Here is an 18,982-nt window from a genome sequence, read left to right as displayed (position 1 = left end):
AACATAAACACTTTGAGCTACACTTGATTTATACATACTGATCAGCTTCCTAAGTGTCACAGAGAGATACAGGTCAGAGTATTTTATGCCAGGGTATAGCCCATGGAAATAATGAAATATGTAGTTCTTCAAATTTTCTGCATTATAAAAATTTTATAAAGAACAAGAAAGCATATATATATATATATATATATATATATATATATATATGTAAAATACATGAGACCAATTACTACATTTATTTAAATCTAACAATGATTTTATTCCTGTTTGAGTTTCCACAGCATTGAAAAAATTCAGAATAATTTTACTTATTAATAATATGAAAAAATAAATTTACCTTTAAATTTAATTAAAACATATAGATTACATTGCATTTGTAGAGATAGTATACAATACTGAATCTGAGATACTCTCATGACTAACAGAAATAAAATTAATAACAATATTTTACAACATACTTGTGCCTTTCTTCAAAGAACAGTTTATAGGAGAATCCAATTTAACTTTGCCCACTAATAACATTGTCTCCACCAAAATCTATTATAATACATGACTTTTGCACTAAATACTTCTTCCCTGTCTTAAATCAAAGTTTTAAGTATTATAAAAAATATTATAGTCATAGTTTATATGAAGAGCAAAAACACATAGATCCAGGTGGAATTACATGGCGATTTACTACACAGGTGTTGGGCAAACAAGTGTGTAACAAGTATGTTAGGTTTGCTCACTTGTATTTTGCCTGATTGGTGCATGAGCACAGGGCAGCTGCATATATATATAGTCTATGTAAAGCTGCAGGTGCTTGCTCTCAGGGCGGCAGACTGTAGATTGGGGATTGCCTGCCTGCTTGGGATGGGCGATCGTTTGCTATTGTTTGCCAAAGAAAGGGCTTTTTCCCCCTACCTGTTTGTCTGGAAAGTCCAGAGAGAGAGAGAGAGAGAGAGAGAGAGAGAGAGAAAAGCAGTATTCCTTGCCTGCTTGCTTGTCTGCTATTGTAAGACTCTAATAAATGGAATGGACCACCATTTTTTGGCTCCACAGTTCCTTTACCATCTGCATGAATCCAATGTGAATTTGCCTGGCCTTGGCCACCAGCCTTACATTTGGTTTTAAATTTTTCACAATTTTTTTTGAAAATCTAAGTATAAAGTTTAATATTTTATCTCCTAACATAACAAATATAATTTATTAAATGATTCTTTTTTTATGATAAAATGCTCCCAGCAGACCAAAGATAACAAGCTAAGTTTCAGAACTTAAGATATCAACTTCATAATAAAAATTAAATATGAAAATATAAACCATAAACTCTAAATATATGAAGCCTAAATTTAGTTATTCAAGCACTTAAGAAGGGAGTGACTGCTTTCTTTTATTACAAACATTCATTTACATCCAAAGGAATTCTGTAATCATCCTTGCCTTTTTTCTGTGTCCAAACTTTAGTTTGAAACTAAAGGGAAGCTCATATGGTATTTATCTTTCTTTGACTGGCTTATTTTACTTACATAATATTCCCCAGGTCCATCCATGTGGTTGCACTTATATGTGGAATCTAATGAACAAAATAATCTAACAAACAAAATAGAAGAAGAGGCATAGATACATGGAACAGACTAACAGCTGTTGGGGGTGCTGGTTGGGAAGCTGAGTGGAAAGGAAGGTGAAAGAATTAAGTAAAAACTTAAACATTATATGTATAATATATATAAAACACATAGATACAGACAACAAACTGCATGATGATAGCCAGAGGGAAAGGGAGGTGGGTGGACACAGAAACAGACTTTACTTTGGACAATAGGTGCACAATGCAGTGTGCAGATGATGTTTTGTTGAGTTATATACTTGAAACCTATATTTTTTTTAACTAATGTAATCCCAATAAACTCAATAAAAATAAATATTGAACATTAAAATTCTAAACTAAAAATTAATTAATTAATCATTAATTAAAGGGAAGCTGATGGAAGTGTGGCTGTAGGTAGAGCTATGTTTGTTAGCCAGGTGGCCACAAGAGAAGCATGTGACTTTCTGCTTTATTATTTATACAAATTTTATTAGCAACAGAATGATTTCTCTTTCAGGCAGTGGAAGTCATAACTTTAGATCATGCCTGAATATTTGTTTTGCTTTTGCAAATGGAAAGTGATTACCAGAACATATTTATTGAAACCTAACAGGGCACAGCTTGCCCTGTGAAAGGTAGAATTAATTATGGTACCACCTTGAAGTCTCACAGAGGGTAAATTAAAAAGCGTAGGACTAAGTGCATATTCAGAGTAGACTTACTCATTTATTGTTCAATGAAATAAAATGAAGCATTGAATGTGGATAAAGGAAACACATCCTTTTTTGAAGCAGCTCTTATTTTTCAAGCTGTCTCATTTCTCAATTGTAAGTCTTATATAAGACTTGTAAATGTCTATAATGGAGAAGTTCTTAGAAATAATGACTGAAGCAGATAAATAACAAAAACCTTTATGTAGAAGGGCTAGATGTTTTTCTGGTTTATTTTATTCTGTATATGCAGGAAAAATTAAAGGTTCCTGAGAAGTTTGGAAAGGCTAAGCCAGGAAGAGACACTTTAGTCAAAGAATCAATGAATCAACAGAGAAGTATCACCTTTAGTAACCAGCAACTGAGGATAAATTAGATATCAACCTGAATTAGCTAATACATCTCCACAATAAAATTAAATTATTTATTTTTCTAGGTTATTGAGGTATGATTGGAAAATAAAAATTGCATATATTTAGGTTGTGTTACATGATTTTCTGTTTTGTTCAAGGTGTTTGATTTCATAGACATTTACAATCAACTTAACACATTTGTTACCTCACATAGTTAATTTTTTCTGTATATATGAGGTTAGAATAATCGAGATCTACTCTTAGCTAATGTCAAGTATACAATACAGTATTACTTACTATAATCATTATGCTATTCATTATATCTCCAGAACTTACCTATCATATAACTAAAGGATTGTACCTTTTGATTAATATCTAATTTTCTTCACCCCCCCCCCCAGTCCCTGGCAACCACCAATCTAATCTCTGATTCTGAGTTCAACTTTTTTTTACATTCTGTACACATTAATAAACAAAGACACAGGGAAAGTTTCTAGAACAGAAAATCTCTATACATGGAATAAGGAAAGACAAAAGAAAGAGGCTGATCACTTCAGTCTGGCAATTCATAGAGTTTATTAAAGGAAATTGACATACAAAGTACATTGTAGGCAGCTGAAAGACCAACTAGGTCCTCATGCTGTTTAACAGACACCAAAGAATCATATAGGGCAAAAGGAGCTAGTCATGGGTTCTAGTGTGTGAATGCTACCAGCTACTAAAAACTACATGCTTGACCAAGTCAAGACAGTGGCTTGTTCTAGGGACCAGCATGTAACGAGAGGCAAGGGAGGGAGTCTGACTTATGTCAAAATTAACATTGATTATGTTCAGACAGTCTTAAGCAGAGGTTTGTGGGAAGCAATATGACTTGGGTCTAGTTTACCGGTCTGACAGCAGTCACGTTAGTGATACACATAAATGAGATCACACAGTATTTGCCACTTAGTCTGGTTTATTTCATGTACCATAGTGTCCTCCAGGCTCACATATGTTTTTGTAAATGTCAGGATATCCTTCTTTATTCATGTTTAAATATACTCTTTGTATGTTTATATACCACAAAATGGCAAACAGGTACAGAAAGGTGCTCAAAGGCTCTAATCATCAAGGAAATGCAAATCAAAACTACAATGAAATGTCAATTCACTCCTGTTAGAATGGCAAGTGTCAAGAAGCTAAGTGATAATAAGGGCATGAAGAAAGGGGAATGTCAATTGGTATAGCCATATAGCCATATGGAAAACAGTATGGAGATTCCTCAAGAAGTGAAAAATAGAAATACTGTGTGATTCAGCAATCTCACTTCTGCATATATATCCAAAGGAAATGAAATCAGTATCATAAAGACATAGCTGCACTACCATATTCATTACAGCACAATAGTCCAGATATGGAAACAACCTTAGTGTTCCTGGAAGAAGGAATAGATAAAGTAATTGTTTATTTTACCAGTGAATGTAATGCCTGGTAAGGACACAGAAGGGAAAAAGGAGAGCAGAGAGGCTAAATCAGCTACTGAAGTGCAGGGGAGAAAACTTTCCCATTTGCCCTTTCTAGGTTTTTTGGTTTCTTTAATTATTAAATTGATATGACAAATTAATAGAAGAAAAAAATTTAATTTTATATGTATGGGACCCCCAAAGATAGAAGGTTCAAAGAAAAGAACAAAGTAAGCAGCTTTGGGGTCTTTTTGACAAAGAAACAGTACATTTTTGATGAACTGACAAGACAAGGGGATTTGGGCTTGGGGTAGCAAATTAATGAAGTAAGAGGTTTGTTTATACAGTCTTTTCAGATTTGAATTCTTCTTCTCTGGCAAAAAGGATGCCTTTTATCCTCCTAGTATAGATAGAACACTTTCACATGAGAGATTTATTTCCTGCTTTCGGGGGACAAAGAAGGGTCTGCATGAGTGGGTTGGAACAGAGAACATCAATTATCCCTGTCAGCTTTCTAAATCTTTAAAGAATGAAATATGAAAATGCAATTTCAATTCAATGTATAACCACTCTGAAAATAGAAATCGGTAGAATTTATTTAAATTAATCAAGTGTATGTTCTATAATTTTGTTATTGTTATGTAAATGAGTTATCATTATAATTTGCACAATTTGCCTGAGATCTCTCTCTCCTCCTTCCCCAGTTTCTCTTCTTCTCTTTTGTTTTAAGAAAACTAAAATTATAGAAATGATGAATTGTGAAATATTTTCAGTTCTTTTTGAATTATTTAACTATAATCTTTTGTTTGTTCTGTTCCTTTGCCCTCTTAGCTTCATTTACTGGTGGTATCCACAAGGTAATATGGTGAAATAATATCTTTATCATGTTTTCAACTTGCAACACACATCTTAAGTCCCTGGCTTTGATTCCTTGTTGACCACACCTTTTCCTTCATACAAACAGGCAGGACTTGGCACTTATGATTAAACCTATCTTTCTCAGGAAAGAGAACTCTGTTCTGTGTCTCCTCTTTTCATCTCTCCTCTAACCATTTTTCAATTTAAAAAGTTTTTAAAAACTCTGATGTACTAAATATTCTTCATTAAAAATATTAAAGGTGAATCATGCTATGTGATAACTTGCATCTCAATATTAGCTTCATAAAGTTTACTACTCAATAGACTCCCTTTTGTTCTCACATTGTAACTCCATGATGAGAAAGCAAGACTTTGTTTATTTGTTTTGTTTTGCTTTATCTGAGATTTTTCTTGTTGCCTATAATATCAAAGCAATATTTTTTTAACTAAAAGTCATTTCACACATTAACTTGCTCTTTCTTGCATGTCTCATTTTTGTTTTCCTTGATCAAACTTTAAATTCCCACCTTAATAAATTTTTTTAAATAGATTTTGCCTGAAAGTTTCAAAACTTTTTATTTTACTATATTTTAATAATGTGTGAGGTAGTATTCAAAGACTATGATGTTCTTTCCTCATTTATGGCCTTTTACAAAAACAATAGTTAATTGATTGTGTCTAAATAAATTTTCACCTCTAAACAATTATTTTATGATTAAAATATCAATGACATACTTCAAAGATATAGAACAAATATTCCAAAAATCCACATGGAACCAAAAGAGAACACCAATAGCCTCAGCAATCTTGAAAAAGAAGAATAAAATGGGTGGTATCACACTTCCTGATATCGAGTTATACTACAAGGCCATTGTACTCAAAACAGCTTGGTACTGGCATAAGAACAGACATACAGATTAATGAAACAGAATAGAGAACCCAGAAATAAACCCACACCTTTATGGACAATTGATATTTGACAAAAGAGGTAGGAGCATTTAATGGAGTAAAGACAGTCTCTTTAACAAATGGTGTTGGGAAAATTGGACAGCTACCTGCAAAAAAATGAAACTAGACCACCGACTTACATCATTCACAAAAATAAACTCAAAATGGATAAAAGACTTAAATGTAAGTAGTAAAACCATAAGCATCCTAGAAGAAAACATAGGCAGTAAGCTCTCTGACATCACTCACAGCAATATATTTGCTGATTTATCTCTACAGGCAAGGGAAATAAAGGACAGGATAAACAAATAGAACTATATCAAACTAAAAAGATTTTTCACAGCTAAAGACAATATGGAGAAAATAAAAAACAAACCACACAATGGGAGCATATATTTGACAATACGTCTGATAAGGGGTTAATAACCAAAATTTATAGAGAACTTGCAAAACTCAACACCAGGAAGATAATCCAATCAAAAATGGGCAAAAGAAATGAATAGACACTTCTCCAAAGACAGCATAAAAAAGGTCAATAGGCATATGCAAAAGTGTTCAATGTCTCTAAACATTAGAGAAATATATATTAAAACTACAATGAGATATCACCTTACATCAGTAAGAATGGTGCTCATCAACAAAACAACATATAATAAGTGCTGGCGAGGATGTGGAGAAAAGGGAACTCTCCTGCATTACTGGTGGGAATGCAGACTGGTGCAGCCACTGTGAAAAACAGTATGGAGATTCCTCAAAAAATTAAAAATGGAACTGCCCTTTGACCCTGCCATCCCACTTCTAGGAGTATATCCCAAGAACACCACATCAATGATTTAAAAGAAGAAATACAGTCCTATGTTTATGGCAGCATTGTTTACAATAGTGAAGATCTAGAAACAACCCAAGTGTCAGTCAGTGGACGAGTAGATTAAAAAGCAGTGATACATGTACACAGTGGAATACTACGTGGTCATGTAAAAGAAGAAAATCTTGCCTTTTGTGACAACATGGATGGGCCTGGAAACTATTATGTTAAGTGAAATAAGCCAGGCAGAGAAAGAAAAATATCATATGACCTCACTCACTTGAGGAATCCAAAGAATAATGTGAACTGAGAAACAGAATTGAGACAGAGGCAGGATCAAAGGGTCTAGAGGGAAAGGGGATGAGAGGATGGGATCAGAGAAGAGAAAGAGATTGGTGAAATTATACACTCTTAACACAACTATATAGACAGCAGAAAAGCAAATCCTAGAGGGAAAGGGGGAGGGCCTAGCAAGGAAGGGGAAAGAAAGATGTTGTGGAAACACGGGGATCAGGGGGTTGCATTCACAGGGACATTAGGATCTATGTAAACACAATAAATTAAAAAATTTAAAAAAAGATACAATACAGCCCTCTGAGGTGAGAAACCTGCATTAAAGATGTCATGGGAATAAGCCCAGAAATTCCAAACAGAAACTATTAGACTATATTATACTCTTTCATATGCAGCAAAAGTTTGTAGAAGCAAATTATTTTAATTTATCATAATTTGCCACACTGAGTATTGATTGTGTATTGCTATTGTACATAATCATGAATAATATTTTAATGCTATTTTTAATCTTATTTCAGTATTTCTTTATTTCTTTTCTGAAAACCCAATTAATTATACGTACTGCAGCAATCTGCAACCTTGAGTGCTAACAATTTGTCTCTTTACAGGAAGAAAATGTATTTTCTTTGTGTTATCAATGCTGTACAATAATCTTAATTGTGACTTTCCCCATCACTTGAATGTTTACAATAGCCTTAGAATGCAGAAATTAAAGTCATATCTGAATTATTGACAAAAAGAGAAAAAGATATAATGACTCTCACATTAGTTAAAAAACTGACCTTAAAAAATTGAGTATATACTAATTAAAGCAGTGTTCCATAAAAATTATATGAATAACATATTTATACATAAATAAATTTTATAAATTAATAGAAATTTATAGATTTATAAAATTTTATAAGTAATTTTAACAAAGACATAGATATAAAGTCTCCTTTCCAGAAAGAAAGGCTGTACCTATTTTAGAACACATTGAAGTGAATTCCAGACAAGCCCAATATCCAAAGTTAATTGATTACTTTAAAAGGGCACTGAAAGTAAGTCCATTTTAAGGTATGACCAAAATTACATAATAAATAATTAAAAGGAGGGGTGGAATATCTGACTGAAAAATTATTGTGAAAAAACTAAAAACTACTAGACAAATTTTATTTCTCTACCTATTTCATAAAACTTTGCTTTAAACAGAAAATATATATTATTTCTGAGAATGGAAACTGAAACAATGAACTGTTAATTTTTTCGTCCCTAAAGCAAAGGAATTAGGTAGAGATTTTAATTATCAATGAAAAAGATGAGTAAGGTATATTAATATTCTTTTAAATGTTTTAATTTTTCAGTTATAGTTGACATACAATATTATATTAGTTTCAGAGTCAACATAGTGAATAGACATTTGTATAACTTATGAAGTGATCACTAATTTTATTACCCATTCTACATCAGACATAGTTATTATAATGTTATTATTTTACATACTGTGACTGTTTTTATAACTGGCAATAGGTATATCCTAAATTAATATTCCTTATGAACACATAATTCAGTGAATAAAATAACGATTAGCAGTGGATATAGGTTAATTTTATGAATCAATCTTTCTGGGACACAGTGCCTAGATAGGTGATCAAAGATTATTCTGGATGTTTCAGTGAGAATGCTTTTAGATGAGATAAATACTTAAATCAGTAGACTTTGAGTAGAGCAAATTGCCCTCTATAATGAGGTAGGGCCTTATTCAAGAAGTTGAATGAAAGAAAAAACTAACCTCTCTTGAACAAGAGGGATTCTATAGTACACAGCCTTCAAACAAACTGCAACACTGGCTCTCTCTTGGGGTTTCCAACCTGATGGCCTACCCTGAAAATTTTCAACTTGCTAGCTTCCATTTTTGTGTGAGCAAATCCCTTAGAACTACATAGACACACACACATATTCTACTGGTTCTATTCTGGAGAACTTTGATTAATACATGGTGTAAATAAATAGTTGAATAATTTAAGTGAAGTGTGATAAATGCTATTACAGGAGCTTATGTTAAAAACTACTAAATTTACCATTTAAATAATATATATACTATATATACATATTATGTATATACTATATTATATATATTTCAAAAATTGAAAGGGAAAATGTAACATTATGCAACATTTATGATTAAAAATTCTTAATTAACTGAATTTGATAAATGAAATCTATTAAAAACATACTGTTAATATCATATTTAATGGTAAAGAACTCATTCTCATTATGATTGAAAACAAAACGATTACCCTTCATTTTATTAGGGATCCAATCCAATGCAATGAAGCAACAAAAAGAAATACAAGCCATAAACATCAGAAAGTAATAAAATCAGCTGGAGCCTAAAAAATTATTCCTTACATAAAAAATGAGAAATCTATCAAGGAACTACAGAAGTAATATGATTTTTTTAAGAGTCATAGAATAAAATGTCAAAATGTAAAAATCAATCATATTCTTATATTTTATCAATAAATTTAGGAATTTTTAAAAATTCACATGAAATAACATCAAACAAAATTCTTAGAAATCAATTTAACTAATTATGTGTAAGACCTCTACACTAAAAATTATAAAACATCTCTGAGCTAAATATGTGACAACCTAAACAAATGGAGCAATGTATTATGTTCATACATTAGAAAAAGTAATAATTTTAAGATGAGAATTTTCCCCATTGATTGATATATTCAAAACTACCCTCATCAAAATTGCAGCATGGTTTTTAAAAAATGGAAATTGGCAAGCTGGTTTTAAATTTTGTATGGAAATTAATAATACCAAAATTATTAAAAACAGAACAACACATTTGCAGGATTTACACTACTTAACATATGTATTTCCTTTAAATTTGTGGTAGTAATCAAGAGATGAGAGATTAGCATAAGGATAGACATAGGGGTAACTAGAACATATTGGAGGGTCCAGAAAAGGTGCATACTTATAAAATCAATTGAATTTTGAAAATGTGTCAAATTTATTAGAGAAAATTTTATGTCAACAAATCATACTGGAATAAATGGATATCTATATAAAAAAATGACCCTAACTTCATATAAACTATATGCCTCAAACTGAACACACATTAAAACATAATCAAAAGTGCATCATTGACCTAAACATAAATGGTACACTTGAAAGATGTTAGAAGAAAACAAGCAACATGTTTAATATTTGGGATTGACAAAGAAATATGACAGAGAAATTTGACTCTGAAATTTTAAATGTTACAATCTCTATGTTCCTCAATTCAGAAAGCTCATATGATCAAGAGAAATACTGTTTGTGGCACTTTGGGCCCCTGTATTAGTCTGCAATTACTCCTCAAAATGAGTTTTATTTAAGAGAAAAGCCATAGGTCTGGTTGGATTGAGTGTCTTCTATAGGTGTTATAGAAATGACATTCAGAGCTCTCCCTCAATACCCTAATTGGCTAGGAAATGCATAGCTTTTGCTATGAGGTGTTAATTCTGAGCCTTCTTATTGTTAGAGACAGGTTCACCTCCCACTCATTTAGTAGCTGCTGCATATCAGAAAGTTCCCAAATGGCCATATTTTGTCCAACTACTTTATAAAAACAGTTTCCTTTATCTCTCCTACCTCAATGCCCCACTCATATTTCAGGCTGGGACCTACGCCTAATTTAGAGTTCTCTTTCCCCCTTTTGCCAACTTCTATTATGAATCTACCTTTGCCACCCAGCTTAGTGTATCCCAAGGTTCTCTTTACCACGCCACAGTCGCAGAGCTCCAGGAAAAAGCAACCTGGTCTCATCTCTCCAGGCAGAAGAGAACAGAAGCTCCATATCCACGCATGCTGCAAATGGCTTTTCCAGTCTACCTGAATCATTACCAGCTAGAAGCAGCAGTCATTGGGACTTGGACATGAGCTGCAAAGTATAGAATGGTGACAACAATTCCAGTGCCATGAGGACTTTTCCTGGATGTGGACTTTTCCTGGACTCCTACTCCCTGTGACAGCTCCTAACAGACTGAACTGTGGTTGGGTTTCATTTTTCAGGGATTTGGCATGGTGATGGGGCCAACTTGGACTTGGTGAACATGTTAAGGACACTACTCTTTTATGGATTCTTGCTGTATTGGCCAAGAGTTTGCTTAAAGGCTTGGACTTGGTGAACATGTTAAGGACACTACTCTTTTATGGATTCTTGCTGTATTGGCCAAGAGTTTGCTTAAAGGCTTGGACTTGGTGAACATGTTAAGGACACTACTCTTTTATGGATTCTTGCTGTATTGGCCAAGAGTTTGCTTAAAGGCTTTTAATCACTGTAAAAAAAATAGAAGACTGGATAAAGAAGATGGGGCACATATACACCATGGTATACTATTCAGCTAGAAGAAATGATGACATCGATCACTTACAGCAGAATGGTGGAATCTTGATAACATTATGCGGAGTGAAATAAGTGAATGAGAAAAAACAAGAACTGCAGGATTCCATACATTGGTGGGACATAAAAGCGAGACTAAGAGACATGGACAGGAGTGTGGTGGTTATGGGGGTGGGGGGAGGGAATGAGGGAGAGGGAGAGGGGGAAGTGTACAAAGAAAACTGGATAGAGGGTGACGGAGGATGATCTCTCTTGGGGTGATGGGTATGCAACAGAACTAAATGACAAGATAACCTGGAAATGTTTTCTTTGAATATATGTACCCTGATTTATTGATGTCACCCCCCCCAAAAAAAAACAGTCCCAACTCCTCTGAGCTCTATTTTGACTTTGATTAAAAGATACCCAACAACCATTATTTGGTTTGATCTACTAAGAACCCCTTGAGAGTTTCATCTTGAAATCTCAGAATCATGGCAAAGTGTGCGTTGCTGAGTCAAACGACTAACACTTGCCACATTGAACACAGATTTCAAAGCTACACTTTGTCATTCCTCTTCAAAAGGTACCACTCTCATTTTCCAGAGCCAGCCCAAGCATTTTACTTCCTCAGTTCTCTTTCTGTCCCTTCTCATGCATGGTATTCCAATAGCCATTTCCAGATAGTGTCTGAGTGAGCTGAATGACAAGACAGAAGTCCGGAACAGCTTAGTCTCAGTTCTCCTTATCCTGTCGTTTTAACTGAATTACTTTTATCCATATATTTAAAATTAGCCTTGTAAATTATGTATTGCCTAATCACTGAGGTGTACACCTGAAACAAATATAATAACGTATATCAATAATAATTGAAAAAAAAATTTTTAATTAAGCCTTGTTGCTGATTAATGGACAGAGAAGGGAGGGGGTAACAGCACCAACTAAACATCCATCAAATCTCAGGCTTCAATTGCAATGCAGGATTTTCTCCCATTGTGGATAAAATCTTTCTTAATAAAGGCTATGACTGAAAGTGTAAGAAATTGGTAGTCACTTCTCTTAATAAAGCTTAATAATTTGGGGGCCCCTAAACTTAAGTTGGGAATTTAAAGTTTATTTAAGTGCTCAGTACCCAAAATGTTAAACAAATAAATAGCTTATATTAATTATGGCTGATTTACTGATAAGAATCCAATCATTGGGGGTGATGTCATATAAATGGCGCTGTGAGGACACGAACCGAAAAATCTCCCCAAAATTTCAACAAGTTCATCAACCAGAGACAGAAAAATCTATCCTTGGAGCATCCAAGAGTTCCACACCCTGAAGGCGAAGGTAGGATCGAGCGAAAAATTGGCTAAATATGTGATCAACCCTGAGGGAAATAAGTCGGACAAAGAAACTCTCTGCCTTCCTCATCTGAGCAAAGTCTGCTTTCACTTGGAACTGAGAGTCGGGAGGAGCTAGGGGTGTGGAGGTAGCTAGGCTGCAGCTTGGACGTTCGTTCAAGCCGAGGAAAGAGTGAGCCTGTGGTGAATCAGCCCATGCAAGCAAATGCCCATGCGCCACACCCTGAGCATCCCAGCCACCCACCCATGCCCCGCAAGCCAGCCATGAGCAGCCCAGCCCCCCCCACCCCCGCGTGCTGGCCGCTAGCAGCCCCGCCTCCCACTCTGCAAGCAGCCCAACAGCCTGCGCACGCCGAGAGCAACCACCCACATTAGAGTAATCGTCCGCACCACGAGCAGCAGCTGCCAGCGGTGCACGGGGAGTGCGCCAAAGCGAACTTCCCTATGCCTGAGCTTCTCTGGGCAGGTGGGGTGCTTCACCCAGCCATTCAAGCTAACAATCAAGCATTGGGGGAGGGGCTCGCACGCAGCTTGCAGTTCATTCTGGAGAAATTCCGCGGATCCAATCGCTGAAATTAGCTTAACCCACAGGCTGCTCACCTCCCAACTGACTTACAGGGCTCTAATTGACAAGATCTCTCTCAGTCCAGCTATCCAAGACAAGAGGCATGATATTTTTTAGTGCCTCTTGCTAAAGGGGTGGGGGCAACTTCTATTTGGCAGAGCTTTCATACTCAGGGATATATGCTAAAAAGAGGGACTTGGCAGTGTTAAGACCTCCTGTACTGCAGGCAGCGAATAGTGCATTTTCCTCCCAACCAAAACAGGCTAAAAAGTGTGGAAAGCCTGGGGACAGGGGTCCCACAGAGTGCTAGGTGTGCTGAACAGGCCTGGAAGCTCAGAGAAAGTCACCTTGAGAGCAATTAGCTCCCATCCCTGCCTGGTTATGCTGGCTGCTCTGACTGCCAGAACCTTACCCAGACCCCTGCATTAAGTGGGGATTTGCCAGCTCTCTAAGCCTCTTACTCTCCAGGCAGAGGCAGCAGCAGCCTCATAGCTGGATCATCAGGCTGCTAATCCAGGAAGGAGAGACTAGGAGAGAGGCTCCGGGAAAACGGACTCTCTCATTGTTGGAGCCTGCAAACGGTAACAAGACTTGACTACCAATTAGACTGAAGCCAAATATATGACATTGCTGTAGAGTCTCATCAGCTGCAAATCCCTACCTAAGCATGCCACAGAGGCAGAGCCTAGGGTACAGAGTCACCGACCAGGAAGAGGGAGAGGAAAGAAAAGGGAAGAAGAAGTTAACCTCTCAAATTCAAGAAAAATCCACAGACTTTATAATTTGTTCCACTGTTTGTTTGTTTGTTTCATATTCTTGCCTTTACTAGTATTATTTTTATTTCCTCCACCTTGGTCCTTTTATTCTCTGCACATCTTACTCTTTCCTTTTCTTGAACTACACTACCCATAAGTGTTTCATTTTATTTCTTTTCTTCTTCCTTACTCTCCATGAGGGTTACACTCCAAAACCCTTAACACTCTCTCTCTCTTTTTGTTTTTTTTCTTTTTCTCTTTTTTCTTTATTTCCTTTTCCCCTTTTTCTTGTTTCTCCCTTTCTATTAGTTTCTTGTTTTCTCTTTTTAATTTTCCTCTTATTCAATCCTCAATCACAAACAAACTATTTAATATGGGGCTCAAGTTTTTGGGGTTTTTTTTGTGGCATTTTGGGTGCTTTTTCCTTCACTTTTTAACTCAGTAGCATTACTCCCAACCCAGGATCTCCATTCTATTCAGTCTTTGCTCCACTTAATACAGTAGTTTTTTTTCCCCTTTTTCTGTTTTCTCTCTTATCCCTTTCATTATATCTCTTAGTTGACCATCACTTACAAGCAAATCATTTTACTCTTGACCCAAATTTTTTTCTTTTTTGCATTTTGTGGGTCCCTACTTCCTTTTTTGCCCCTTGAACAGTTCCCCCCAACTCAGGCCCTCCGTTTCAGGCAGTTTTTGTTCCATTTAGCATAATATAATTCACAGTTTATCATGATATTTTCCTAAGAAGAGGGAAGAGGAGGGGAAGAGAAGAAAGAAAAGGGGAGGAAAATAATAAATTATTATTGTTTTTTTGTGTGTTTATTTTCCATATTTTTTTATTTTTTAAAATTTTTTTTCTATTTTTTATTCTTTATAAATTCTCATTAGTGCTATCAAAAAGACTACCCTCAGATGCCATTAAGAAAAAGGAAATCAAATATCATGGATACAAAAGAAAGAGAAGTAACACAGAAAGACATGGAAAAATCTATGGAGAAAAAATTTAATATATTGGAAACCTTGGAGCTAAATGACAGAGAATTTAAAAAAAAATCCTAAAAAAACTCAGAGATATACAAGAAAACACAGAAAGGCAATTTAGGGAGCTCAGAAAACAACTCAATGAAAACAAAGAATATATTACCAAGGAAATTGAAAATATTTAAAAAAATCAAACAAAGATAAAAAACTCAATTCATGAACTGAAAGATGAGGTAAAATGCTTAGCTAATAGAACAGGCCACACAGAAGGTAGGATTAGTGACATAGAAGACAAGCAACTTGAGGCATGACAGAGAGAAGAAGAGAGAGACTCAAAAATTTAAAAAAATGAGAAAGCCCTACAGGAATTGTCTGACTCCATCAAAAAGAATAACATAAGAATAATAGGTATAGCCTGACCTGAGGTGGCGCAGTGGATAAAGTGTCGACCTGGAAATGCTGAGGCCACCGGTTCAAAACCCTGGGCTTGCCTGGTCAAGGCACATATGGGAGTTGATGCTTCCAGCTCCTCCCCCCTTCTCTCTCTGTCTCTTCCTCTTCTCTCTAAAGATGAATAATAATAAAAAAAGAATAATAGGTATATCAGAGGGAGAAGAGAGAGAAAATGGAATGGAGAATTTATTCAAACAAATAATACACAAGAACTTCCCAAGCCTCTGGAAAGAACTAAAGCCTCAAATTCAAGAAGCAAACAGAACATGGAGTTTTCTTAACTACAATAAACCTACTCCAAGGCACATCATAATGAAATTGGCACAAACCAACAAAGAAAAAATTCTCAAGGCAGCCAGGGAAAAGAAGAATACAACATATAAAGGAAGGCCTATTAGATTATCATCAGATTTTTCAGCAGAAACTTTACAAGCTAAAAGAGAGTGAACCCCAATATTTAAAGTCCTGAAAGAGAGGAACTTGCAGCCAGGAATACTATACCAATTAAAGTTATCCTTCAAGTACGAAGGAAAAATAAAAACATTTACAAATACAGAAAAGATAAGGAAATTTATCATCAGAAAACCCCCACTCCAGGAAATACTAAAGGGAGTATTCCAACCAGATCCAAAGAACAAAACAAAACAAAACCACAAGTAAAAGTTCCACCAAGAACACAATAAAACCAAATTTAAACTGTGACAACAAAAGCAATAAAAGGGGGAGAGGACAGAGATTAACAGTAGCAAAAGATGATGAAGTGCAGAAACACTCTCAAGATAGGGTACAACAATGAATATGGTAGGTACCCTTTTCATTACTTAATGGTAACCACCCTTGAAAAAACCACCACAAAAGGACATGACTTAAAGAAGTTAGCAACAGAGGAAGGAAGTATGGAATACAAGCAAACAAAAACAAATGATAGAAAAACAAAAGAGAAGAATCAAACAAGATACAAATCTAACAGAAAACAATTTATAAAATGGCAAAAGGGAATCCACAAGTGTCAATAATTACACTAAAGGTAAATGGATTAAACTCACCAATAAAAAGACACAGAGTAGCAGAATGGATTAAAAAACAAAATCCAACTGTATGCTGCCTACAAGAGACACATATAAGCAACAAGGATAAAAACAAATTCAAAGTGAAAAGTTGGAAAACAATACTCCAAGCAAATAACATCCAAAAAAAAAACAGGCAGAGCAATACTCATATCTAATAATGCTGACTACAAGACAGCAAAGGTACTCAGAGACAAAAATGGTCATTTCATAATGATTAAGGGGATGCTAAATCCAGAAGACATAACAATCCTTAATATATATGCACCAAACCAAGAAGCACCTAAATATATAAGACAGCTACTGACTGACCTAAAAACAAAAACTTACAAAAATACAATCATATTTGGAGACCTCAATACACTGCTGACGGCTCTAGATTGGTCATCTAAACAAAAAATCAATAAGATATAGTGGCCTTAAATGAAATACTAGAGCACCTGAATATGATAGACATCTACAGGACACTTCATCCCAAAGCTTCAGAGTATACATTTTTCTTTAGTGTACATAGAACATTCTCAAGAATGGACCATATGTTGGACCATAAAAATAACATCAACAAATTCAGAAAAATTGAAACTGTACCAAGCATATTTTCTGATCATAAAGCCTTGAAACTAGAATTCAACTGCATAAAAGAGGAAAAAAACCCACAAAAATGTGGAAACTAAACAACATACTTTTAAAAAATGAATGGGTCAAGAAGAAATAAGTGCAGAGATCAAAAGATATATACAGACAAATGAAAATGACAATACAACATATCAGAATCTATGGGATGCAGTAAAAGCAGTGCTAAGAGGGAAGTTCATATCACTTCAGGCCTTATATAAACAAACAAGAGAGAGCCCAAGTGAACCACTTAACTTCACACCTTAAGGAGTTGGAAAAAGAAGAAAAAAAACAACCCAAAACCAGCTGAAGAAAGGATATAATAAAAATCAGAGCAGAAATAAATGAAATAGAGAACAGAAAAACTATAGAAAAATTTAATAGAACAAGGAACTGGTTCTTTGAAAAGATCAACAAAATTGACAAACCCCTGGCAAGACTTACCGAGGAAAAAAGAGAAAGAACTCATATAAAAAAAAAATCCAAAATGAAAGAGGAGAAATCACCACGGACATCGAAGATATACAAAGAATTATTGTAGAATACTATGAAAAACTTTATGCCACTAAATTCAACAACCTAGAAGAGATGCATAAATTCCTAGAACAATACAACCTTCTTAGACTGAGTCATGAAGAAGCAGAAAGCCTAAACAGACCTATTAGTAGAGGAGAAATAGAAAAAACCATTAAAAACCTCCCCAATAATAAAAGTCCAGGCCCAGATGGCTATACTAGTGAATTCTATCAAACATTCAAAGACTTGTTTCCTATTCTACTGAAAGTGTTCCAAAAAATTGAAGAAGAAGCAATACTTCCAAACACATTTTATGAGGCCAACATAACCCTCATACCGAAACCTGGCAAGGACAGCACAAAAAAAGAAAAAAGAAAACTACAGACCAATATCTCTAACGAATACAGACGCTAAAATACTAAACAAAATACTGGCAAATCGAATACAACAACATATTAAAAAAATAATACATCATGATCAAGTGGGATTCATCCCAGAATTTCAAGGATGGTTCAACATATGTAAAACGGTTAACATAATACACCATATCAACAAAACAAAGAACAAAAACCACATGATCTTATCAATAGATGCAGAAAAGCCATTCAATAAAATACAACACAACTTTATGTTCAAGACACTCAACAAAATGGGTTTACTAGGAAAATATCGCAACATGATAAAGGCCATATATGATAAACCATCAGCCAACATAATATTAAATGGCACAAAACTGAATACTTTCCACCTTAAATCAGGAACAAGACAGGGTTGTCCACTCTCTCCACTCTTATTTAATGTGGTGCTAGAAGTTCTGGCCAGAGCAATTAGACAAGAGAAAGAAATAAAAGTCATCCATATCGGAAAAGAAGAAGTAAAGGTATCACTTTTTGCAGATGATATGATCCTATACATGGAAAACCCCAAAGACTTTACAAAAAGATTACTAGAAACAATAAACCAATACGGTAAGGTCGCAGGATACAAAATTAACATACAAAAGTCCATAGCCCTTCTATATCCCAATAATGAAATATTAGAAAACGAACTCAGCCCTGGCCGGTTGGCTCAGTGGTAGAACGTCGGCCTGCCATGCAGAAGTCCTGGGTTCGATTCCCGGCCAGGGCACACGGAAGAGGCGCCCATCTGCTTCTCCACCCCTCCTCCTCTCCTTCCTTTCTGTCTCTCTCTTCCCCTCCCACAGCCGAGGCTCCATTGGAGCAAAAGAGGACCCTGGGGATGGCTTCTTGGCCTCTGCCCCAGGTGCTAGAGTGGCTCTGGTCACGACAGAGTGATGCCCCAGATGGGCAGAGCATCGCCCCCTGGTGGGCATGC

General features: G+C 35.2%; 1 non-coding gene across 1 annotated transcript; it reads left to right on the top strand.

Annotated features, from left to right (window-relative positions):
• The first annotated feature begins 18,699 nt into the window (after positions 1-18,699).
• On the top strand, positions 18,700-18,775 carry TRNAG-GCC (transfer RNA glycine (anticodon GCC)). The gene has a single exon. It is a non-coding gene; the product is annotated as a tRNA-Gly (tRNA).
• Positions 18,776-18,982: the final 207 nt, after the last annotated feature.

Source organism: Saccopteryx leptura, chromosome 2 (assembly GCF_036850995.1).
Source record: "Saccopteryx leptura isolate mSacLep1 chromosome 2, mSacLep1_pri_phased_curated, whole genome shotgun sequence".
In the NCBI taxonomy this organism is placed as follows: domain Eukaryota; kingdom Metazoa; phylum Chordata; class Mammalia; order Chiroptera; family Emballonuridae; genus Saccopteryx; species Saccopteryx leptura.
Note: the sequence above shows the minus strand (reverse complement) of the source record. Positions and strands in the feature narration are given on the sequence as shown.